The sequence below is a fragment of the Telopea speciosissima genome, chromosome 4 (genome assembly GCF_018873765.1).
Source record: "Telopea speciosissima isolate NSW1024214 ecotype Mountain lineage chromosome 4, Tspe_v1, whole genome shotgun sequence".
NCBI classification, from domain to species: Eukaryota; Viridiplantae; Streptophyta; class Magnoliopsida; order Proteales; family Proteaceae; genus Telopea; species Telopea speciosissima.
The window spans coordinates 46,946,817-46,956,463 of NC_057919.1; the positions used below are offsets into that span (position 1 = coordinate 46,946,817).

Genomic DNA, 9,647 nt, shown 5'->3' on the forward strand with positions numbered 1-9,647 from the left:
GAAAAAGCTATATTTATATGTAAATGGATAAATATCTTATCCGTATCCGTTTAGCATTATCCGAATCCGTCCGAAAGCTAATTGGATACAGATGCGGAAATAGCACTATCTGAGCCGAATCCGATCCGTTTACATCCTTACCTTCTATATAGTAAGAAAAACCATTTCTTTTTTTTTTTTTCCTTTTTTTTTTTATAGAAAAGAGGGGGTGGGGGTTAGATCCCTGTTTCTACAATTGTCAGGTCTCTCAATATGTAGCATAAGTGCCTAACCTTTCTTCTATATTAAATTTTACAAGAAAATACAACTTGGGTTCTAAGCAGTTAAAGCATCTATATATATATATATATGGATTGGACAGTTATATTTAACAACACTGTTAGCCAGTTTTGTGTTTTAATCTCAACTCTTTTCTTCCTGTCAATACAAATTACTTAAATTTGTATGAGTCAGGATGACGTGATAGAATGAAATCGTGAGTGAATAGGTGAAGCCCCACATCCCACAGCAGGTTGGCATCACTATTACATCACTCTTATCACTCAATAACGTCACCACTTCCCTATAAACTCCAGAAAAAAACTACCAGATTACTGTAAATTGGGTAGTTTGTTTGGTAAAGCCACACCCAAATTTAGGTAATCTAGTAATTTTCCCCAAGATTCTTGTCTCTCAACCCTTGTACACATAGCTTTTAATTTAGATCTTCTTCATTTGAGTATAACTATACACTTTAAATGCTGGACATGGTGGTGGCCAACAGAAAACCACGTTAATATCTTCACAACCACAAATTCCTACTCTAGTAATCACACCTGAATTGCCATTACTCTTTAGTTCTTCACTCTTTCATCCACACTCCCAACACTTGAAATTGAAGACAACCCAATAGTTGAAAAGCTTGAAAAATCAATTCTAGAGTAGTAGAGAGAAAGAACTCAGTTATGTCTACTACTTCAACTACCATTCAGTGGCTTAGTTTGGTTGGTGAAAGTGATATGCGGAAGTGGTTTGTAAAGCTTGCTCAACCAATGAGGTTGAGTTCTGTATTTATAGAATTTGTACAAGAAATATCTCCATAGAGATAGTTACAATTTGTATTTTGAATTGTTGTTACAACAACGGGAAGGGGATTGTTATTATCTTATCTCTAGTTGAGAGATTGTAGGAGATGGATTCTTATCTCCAACTGTGAGAGACTGCTGGAGATTAGGAGAGCCAACGTTCACCTGTGTTTGACTTGGTCTTTCATCCCCCCACAAACCCTTGGGCGGTAGGCAAAGGAGTTTGGTTGCATGTTGCTGAAAGAGAGGTGCTGGTAAACCCTTTGTGAAGATATCTGCCATTTGTTCAGTGGAGCGAGCAAAGCGAACTTGTACTTGTTTGTTGATGACAAGATCTCGTACAAAATGATAGTCAACCTCTATATGCTTTGTACGAGCATGTAGAACTGGGTTGGCTGACATTTGTGTTGCTGATATGTTGTCACAACATACAATTAGAGGTAGAGTAATGTCCAAGTGCAGATCTCTGAAAACATAAGACAACCAAAGTAATTAGAGGCGGTGATCTGCTAATGCTTTATACTGCCCGATCGAGCGGAGACGATGGGTTGCTTTTTGGAACCCCATGACAAAAGATTACTCCCCAAAAAGGTGCAGAATCCAGACGTTGACCGTCAAGTATCTGGGCAGCCTGCCCAGTCTGCATTAGTGTATGCACCTAGTAGGTTGAGAGAACTCGATTTGATAGTTATTCCAGCTCCGACTGTTCCTTTAACATACCTTAGGATACGTTTCACAGCAGCTAAGTGATCAGTTGTTGGCTTGTGCACGTATTGACAGACCTGATTCACAGCATAAGTTAAGTCTGGACGGGTCATTGTGAGGTACTAAAGTGCCCCAACTATTTGCCGATACTCATGTGCTTCAGGTAGTGGTTCACCATTCTGTGTTGATAATTTGTGTCCACTGGGCATTGGTGTATTGATAGGCTTACATTGTGTCATGCCAGTTCGTTTTAGTAACTGTAGAGCATACTTGGTCTATGTGAGAGTGATGCCCTTGGAACTTCGATTTGCTTCAATGCCCAAGAAGTAATGGAGGTCACCAAGATCTGTCATAGCAAAGTTGTGACTTAAACGGGTAACTACCATTTTTATAAGATCAGCATTGTCACCTGTGAGAATGATGTCATCTACATAAAGAAGTAGGACAATCATGCCCCTTTCACCTTTATAGATGAACATGGAGGAATCAACTAGGCTTTGTCGAAAACCCTCTTGAATCAGATAATTGTTGAACTTGTGAAACCAAGCTCGTGGTGCTTGACGAAGACCATAAAGAGCCTTGTTAAGATGGCATACATATTCTGGAACCGTAGGGTTGACATAGCCTTGAGGTTGATGCATATAAACTGCCTCATTCAAGTTGCCATGTAAGAAGGCATTTTTTACGTCAAGTTGCTTGACATGCCACGCACGTGATACTGCAATAGAGAGAACAGTGTGAATAGTGGCTGGTTTAACAACAGGACTGAAGGTTTCAGTGAAGTCAATCCCTGGTTGTTGATGAAACCCTTTTGCAACTAAACGGGCTTTGTACCGTTCAATTGACCCATCACTCGTGGTCTTAATTCTGTAAACCCATTTACAGCCCACTATATTCATTTCTTTAGTTGGTGGAACTAAAGTCCATGTCTGATTTTGCATCAAGGCTTTATACTCAGCATCCATTGCCACAACCCATGAGGGGTTCTTTGAAGCCACTTTGTATGATGTTGGTTCAGGGGGTATTTTTGTGAGGTGAACTGTGAGAGCCATAGGTAAAGGATGGCGTGTGGTCAACAAACTCATCTGGATTTTGGGACGCCTGGAGCCAGTTTGGCTTCGGGTAACCATGGGATGATGAGTGGTTGTAGGTAGAGGAGGGGGTGCGGGTAATGGTGAAGGTTGTTGTGTGGTTGTTGAGGCTGGATTGGTAATTGGCTGAGGTGGTTGTGTTTGGGTGGGTTGTGGGTTATTGGTTTGAGGCTGATTGGTAAATGATGGAGTAAGTTGTGTTGGAGAAGGTGTATTGGATGCTAGAGGAGATGGTGGGGAATTTGGTGTGGAAGATGTTGTGGGGGAAACAAGTGGTATTGGGTTTGGTGGTGTAGCCAAGGTGGTTGGGATTGTTAAGGTTGTGGTGGGTGAGGGACGGCTGGGGTTGTCTAAGTTATCAGTTTTTGTGGCAAATGGGAAAATGGCCTCATTGAACTTTACATGACGTGAAAGATAGACACGGCCTGTGGTAGGATCTAGAGATTTGTAGCCTTTGTGGTATAGGCTATAGCCGAGAAATACACAAGACTTGGATTTGGGACAAAGTTTATCACTTCTATATGGACGGAGGTTAGGAAAACACTCGCATCCAAAAGCCTGTAATGCCTGATAATCTGGTTTACTGCCAAACAATGCTTCATATGGAGATTGGCCTTGTAATACCAGTGTGGGTAGCCGGTTAATAATATAAATTGCTGTTGTGAAGGCTTCGAGCCAGTATTGTTTTGGCATATGGGCTTGATATAGCAGTGACAGCCCCATTTCCGTAATGTGTATATGCTTCCTTTCAGAGACACCATTTTGCTCAGGTGTGTGTGGGCAAGAGATTCTTGGAAGAATGCCACAGTCATCAAGATGGGCTTGAAACACCCCTTTGGTGAGCTCTAAGGCTCCATCACTTTGGAAATATTTGATTGTTGACTTGTGTGTATTTTCAGCCATTTTCTTGAAATGTTGAAAACACTGTAGAGCTTCAGATTTGAATCGCAATGGATAAAACCATGTAAATCTACTGAAATCATCAATAAATCACAATGGACAAGTTCCAAAGGCTGTGATGCTCGACCAGACTGACTGAATGGCAATTTGCAACTTCTACCCATTTGACAAGAGGCACACATGGTATTATTCTTGACTAGCGGAATTGCTAAAGAAGGATCCGAAGCTCTTATTTGATGAAGAACTTTTTATGATGAATGGCCTAGCCGATGATGCCAAGTTGTTGCTGGTACGGTGGAGCTATAGAGTACCATATCTCCTCCTGAAAGGTTCGGCCATGTGTAGAGATTATCCCTGATTGGTCCCGTCATTAGAGTTGTACCTGACTGCAGGTCCTTGATAGAAAAACCCCATGGAAAGAATTCAACGGAGCAATTATTATCCTTGGTTAACTAAGAAATTGAAAGTAAATTCCTTGCAATTTGTGGAACAACCAACACATTTTGGAGTTTCAAAGGTGTCAATTTTGTTGGTAAAATGGCAGTACCAGTGTGAGAGATTGAGATACGCTTACCATTACCAACAGATACTTGGTCTTCACCGTTGTAAGGATTGGACTGCTATAGTTGGGCTAGATCAAATGTCATATGAGATGTAGCACCCAAATCTGGTATCCATTGAGCATCATTATTGTACGTAGAGTTTGGTGCCTTTGATGATGATGCTGAATGAAGACCAACATAAGGATTGGTTTGAGGTGCTAGTGCACTGTTCCTGCTGGCTGAGTACCTGAAGAAACACTTACTTGCAGTATGTCCAAATTTGGCACATATTTGACATTTGATTTGTGATGTGGCTGGTGATGATGGACGTTGGTTTTGGTGGGTAGGGTGGGTGAATGATTGCTGAAATGGAATGGATTGGGTTGTGGTTTGATTAGGTCGTGGTAATGGGTTGGTGGGAGTGTGGGTTTGTTGGTACCTTGGATTACCATTGCCATGTGGTTTGAACTTGCGAGCTGTATCAGTATTGTAAAGTGCAATGTGGGAATCAACAGATGAAGTTGAGTGATTACCATAGCCTTTGCATAGAGATGAAGATTGATTCAAGTTGTTCTTTCCAAAGAAGGTAGTTCGTGCCATCTAGTTTGACAGACACTAGATTGGACAGATTTGTAATTGGGAAAGGATTAGAAGTGTTGTTGGTATTGGCCATTGGGTTTTTGAAAGAGAGAAAAAAGGAACGGATCTTAATAGAAGGCAACTGATACCATGAAAGTGATATGCGGAAGTGGTTTGTAAAGCTTGCTCAACCAATGAGGTTGAGTTCTGTATTTATAGAATTTGTACAAGAAATATCTCCATAGAGATAGTTACAATTTGTATTTTGAATTGTTGTTACAACAACAGGAAGGGGATTGTTATCTTATCTCTAGTTGAGAGATTGTAGGAGAAGGATTCTTATCTCCAACAGTGAGAGACTGCTGGAGATTAGGAGAGCCAACGTTCACCTGTGTTTGACTTGGTCTTTCAGTTGGTAACATTTGGCTTCAATCAATCACTGGAACAAATTCAGATTTCCCAGCTTATTCATCTCAATTGAAACAGCTTCTCTCAATCTCTCAAATTCAGTTAAATAATCTTGCATTTGCTTCTGATGCTGGGAAGCTTTTTGGATGGTTTCCTGGTGTTGCTGCAGCTCATCTCCCTCTCTGGTTAGTTCTCTTAATTGGTTCAACTCTTGGAGCTATAGGTTATGGTGACCAATTCCTATTCCTTAGTAAGAGAATCTCTTCATTATCATATTGGCAATTCTTTTTCCTCACTGTTCTAGCTGGAAATAGCATTTGTTGGATCAATACAGTTTGTATGTTACGACGATTTAAAAATTCCCGTTGGATCGACAAGTTGCAGTTGGGTTATTGACGAGTTATTCGAGTTTAACGGCGAAGATTTTTACTAATATTGTTGATTGGGTTTTCTCTTCTTCATCCATGAAGAAAGCAGAAGGGTATCTTCTTCTTAATTCAATTGTACCTTTAGGAGTTTCTATGTTAACTGCACCACTTGTTAGAGAAGTTGAAATGAAGAAGGAGAAAGAGAAGCATATAGGTGGAGGTTTCATTTTAATGTTTGTTATAACAATTGTGACAGGAATTTATGCTGTGTTTGGTAGTATGGGAATCATATCAAATGGTATCTCACCATGGATTCTTGTGGTTGGTATGGTAGTTCTCTTAGCTACTCCATTAGTGATTCCTTTGGTCACTTGGGTTAGAATGGTTTTAGAGACTAAACCTTGGTGGAATAATAGCTTGAGAGAGAAGAATTTATGATCTTCCAGTTGTTGAGGTTGGTGTTATTGATGGAATAGAGATTCATGAGATTAAAGAAGAATTAGACTTTCAAGTTGAAGAAGATGGTGAGATAATTAAAGCCAAAGAAGAGATTGGAGTGAAATTAATGGTTCAAAGGTTGGAATTTTGGTTATATTTTTTTGTTTATATGTTTGGTGCAACATTAAGGTTGGTGTATTTGAACAATTTAGGTCAAGTAGCTGAATCTCGTGGACATTCTCATACTTTTTCTTTGGTCTCCTTGTCTTCTTCATTTGGGTTCTTTGGGCGTCTCCTTCCTTCTCTCATGGACCATTTTTTCTCAAAGTAAGCCCTAATTTCCTTCTTTTTTACTATGTGGACCAACTTTTAAGAGAAGGTAGCTCAGTTTTAATTAACTTCTTTAATTTTTTGATTGTAACGATTTTTCAGGAGTAGGTACATGGTATCAAGAACAGCATCAATAGTAATACTGATGGTCCCTATGGCAGGAGCATTTTTCTTACTTCTCAACCCTAACAATCTCTCCCTATACATCAGTACGGCGGTTATCGGAGTATGCGTCGGTGCAATTTCTTCAGTTTCAGTTTCGATGACACCAGAGCTATTTGGGACCAAGAATTTCAGCGTGTTATTGCTAATATTCCAATAGGTTCATTAATGTTTGGAAACATGGCAGCTATTCCTTACCAAAGAGCTGGATATGAAGGACATGAGAGATGCGTGGGAGTTGGTTGCTAGAGAAACACATTCATCATATGGGGTTGTACTTGCTCTCTAGGGACTCTAGTTGCTTTCATTCTCTATCTCCGAACTCGTGAATTTTACTTGCAGAGGCTAAAGGAATAGAAATTGGCTCTGATGATATAGATTTACCTAACAAAGATATTTCGATACTATTAAGGATAAGAGCTATGTACATACTAGTAGGGAAAATCTTTTTGTAATCAAACTTGATGAAAAAGAGCCAATCTTAATTTTTGAGTAAATCTCCGTGTAACTAAGGATGGTATCATTATCATCCTATGTGACACACAAAAGAGACAAAATCCACTTTAAGACAAACTCATTAATAAGAATAACTTCGTTCTTATCCAAAATACCCTTTATTGTTCGAGGTTTTAAGAATTATCTAGGTTTCAAGCTTGGTGTAACCAACCATGGTTACATCAAATAAGATCTTTATTTATTTTTTGCTCTTTCCGAGTATAATTACTTTCATCGAATTCATGCCCCCTCAAAAAAAAAGTGCAAAACAATGAGAACTTCTTAGAATAAAACAAGAACAATCAAAAGAATTTCACAATTTCTCACTTCTATCACTTTATTGCAACAAGTTAGAGTACCATATTGAGGAGTCAGGGTCAGCACAAACAATTCAACTCCTCTACTTTCGCTTGTCCCTACTGTCGTGTGCACCCCCACACCGAGCAAGGTGGAATGTACTGCCTTACCCCTGCTCGAGCGCCTCGCTTGAGCGGGGGTAAGGCGGTACTTTCCATTGCGTTTGTGTGTGGGGGTACACGACCGGGCAAGCAGAAGTAGAAGACAAAAAAAAAAAAAGTATTCAAAACTATAACTGTCATAACGACCTTTAAAGCTCAAATAGAAATATAGTCGTGCACCTTTTACAACTTATTTGACATAAAAGGTCAAAAAATTCAACTGCGGTATGGGCCAAATTGTCAAACCTGCCCCTAACTGGCTGAGAATTTGATTGAAGGACAGGAACCCCTGACATGGCATCCAAGCATTTTGTGGAGTATCACACTAGTAGCTGACCCTATGAGAATGACCTCCTACATACCTGGCAGGAGGTGGATTGCAGTTCCATGCTACTGCACTGCACACAGCATAATGTACAGCTTGAACTCTAGCTATTCTCTCTCCTCCCCATAAATGTGGGGCCCACACTTGAAATAGGGTGTAATTTACCCTGGGTGAGGTATAGGTGTAAGGCCTAAGCCTTGGGCCAACCCCTTGTGCAAGCCCCATAAAGAAACAGCTTTGCTGTATTCTCTGGGTGATGCACTGGGCGATGCACATATCACCCAGTGAATCGCCCAGAGTGGTAAAAATGGGTATTTTAATCAACAGATGTGTGGGGATCACCCATACTAGCCATGGGCACCCTCCATAGGTTGATGGGAGTCTTAGGAACCACCACATACCCCTGGACCCCTGTGGACCCCACCAGAGTGCTCAGAATGACTGAGAATCAGTCTAAAAATGCATTCTTGGAATGGACCTAAGCTGCCAAACAGGCCTCAGTAGGGGCTGGTCTATAAATAGGGGACCCCAGCCTCATTTTAGAAATTCTAAACACTGTTCAATTCGTGGGAGAGAAGAGAAGAGAGAAAAGAGAGAAAAGAGAAGGAGAAGAAGGAAGGAAAAGAAAGGGAAGGACTTACCCCTGCCTCCAAGCCCTGCCTCCAAGCCCAGCGCCAGTAACCTACCAGACCTGCTATAGGTATAAAGACCATGCTCTTCATACTACCTTTGCTGGTTTGCTATTCTTCTCCATGGATCTCAGTGTTTTGGAAGCATTTCTGGTCATGGACAGCCTAGATCATCTGGGGGCTGCCATGTACCACCTCAGATCCAACATGCAAACATGTTGCATGGAAGATCTGAGGGATATTCATGTAATTTTTATGTTGTTTTGTTCCTGAGACCAAAATCCATCTCTGTGCCAGATTGCACTGCACTGTTGCACCAAGAACAGGCAGTCTGGGCTTGGATCTGTGCACACAGGCTCCTCCCAGCCTAACCCTGTGGTGCAGCAGCCTCAAACCACCCTACTTTACTAAGGATCAACCTTGCATGCAGCCCAATCCATGCCCATATGCTAGAACACAGCTAGGTTACTATTCACTGGGCTGTCTGGGCAGCTTCTGGCTACCAAAGTGGTGGGCCCAGGTCATGATCCATGTGGACCACTACAAAGTACTCCACATGGGGTCCACAATGACCTAACATGCATAAGGGGTCGACCATGGCACTGCCTATGGTGCAAAACCCAAGAAATTGAGCATGTTCATGTTCTAAACAGGCTCTGGGCGATGCACTGGGTGATGCACACATCACCTAGTGCAAAGTCCAGAGAATTAAACAAGGCTGATATGCAAATCTGACCATGGGGGTTTCCACCAATGGACTGTAAACAGTGTAAGGAGGTGGTAAATGACCAAAATACCCCTCCTCACATCTGTCCACATTTATTTGTACCTTGGGTACCTATGTGGGCCCCGCAAGGCTTGGAAACCCTGTCTGTGTTGGTCCTGCAGCACTGCTGACCTAGGGACTGTGTTGTAAGATTGTTGGGACCTAGAATCATGTAATACAGTGGTAAAATACCATACTAACCCTAAACCACATTCTCCGGATGATGCACCGGGCCATAGGCCTAAAGCCCAATGCAAGACCTAGAGAATTCCAAGTGATCTCAGACTGAGCACCGAGTCAGATCAGTGAGTCTAGATCAACACTAGGACATCCAAGAACAATTTTAAATATTAAATAACTCATGTCTGATCTAACACTTTAGGATTT

General features: G+C 41.2%; 1 pseudogene; it reads left to right on the top strand.

Moving 5' to 3' along the window:
- Nucleotides 1–2,830: 2,830 nt before the first annotated feature.
- LOC122659353 lies at nucleotides 2,831–6,944 on the top strand (annotated as a pseudogene).
- The last annotated feature ends 2,703 nt before the right edge of the window (nucleotides 6,945–9,647 follow it).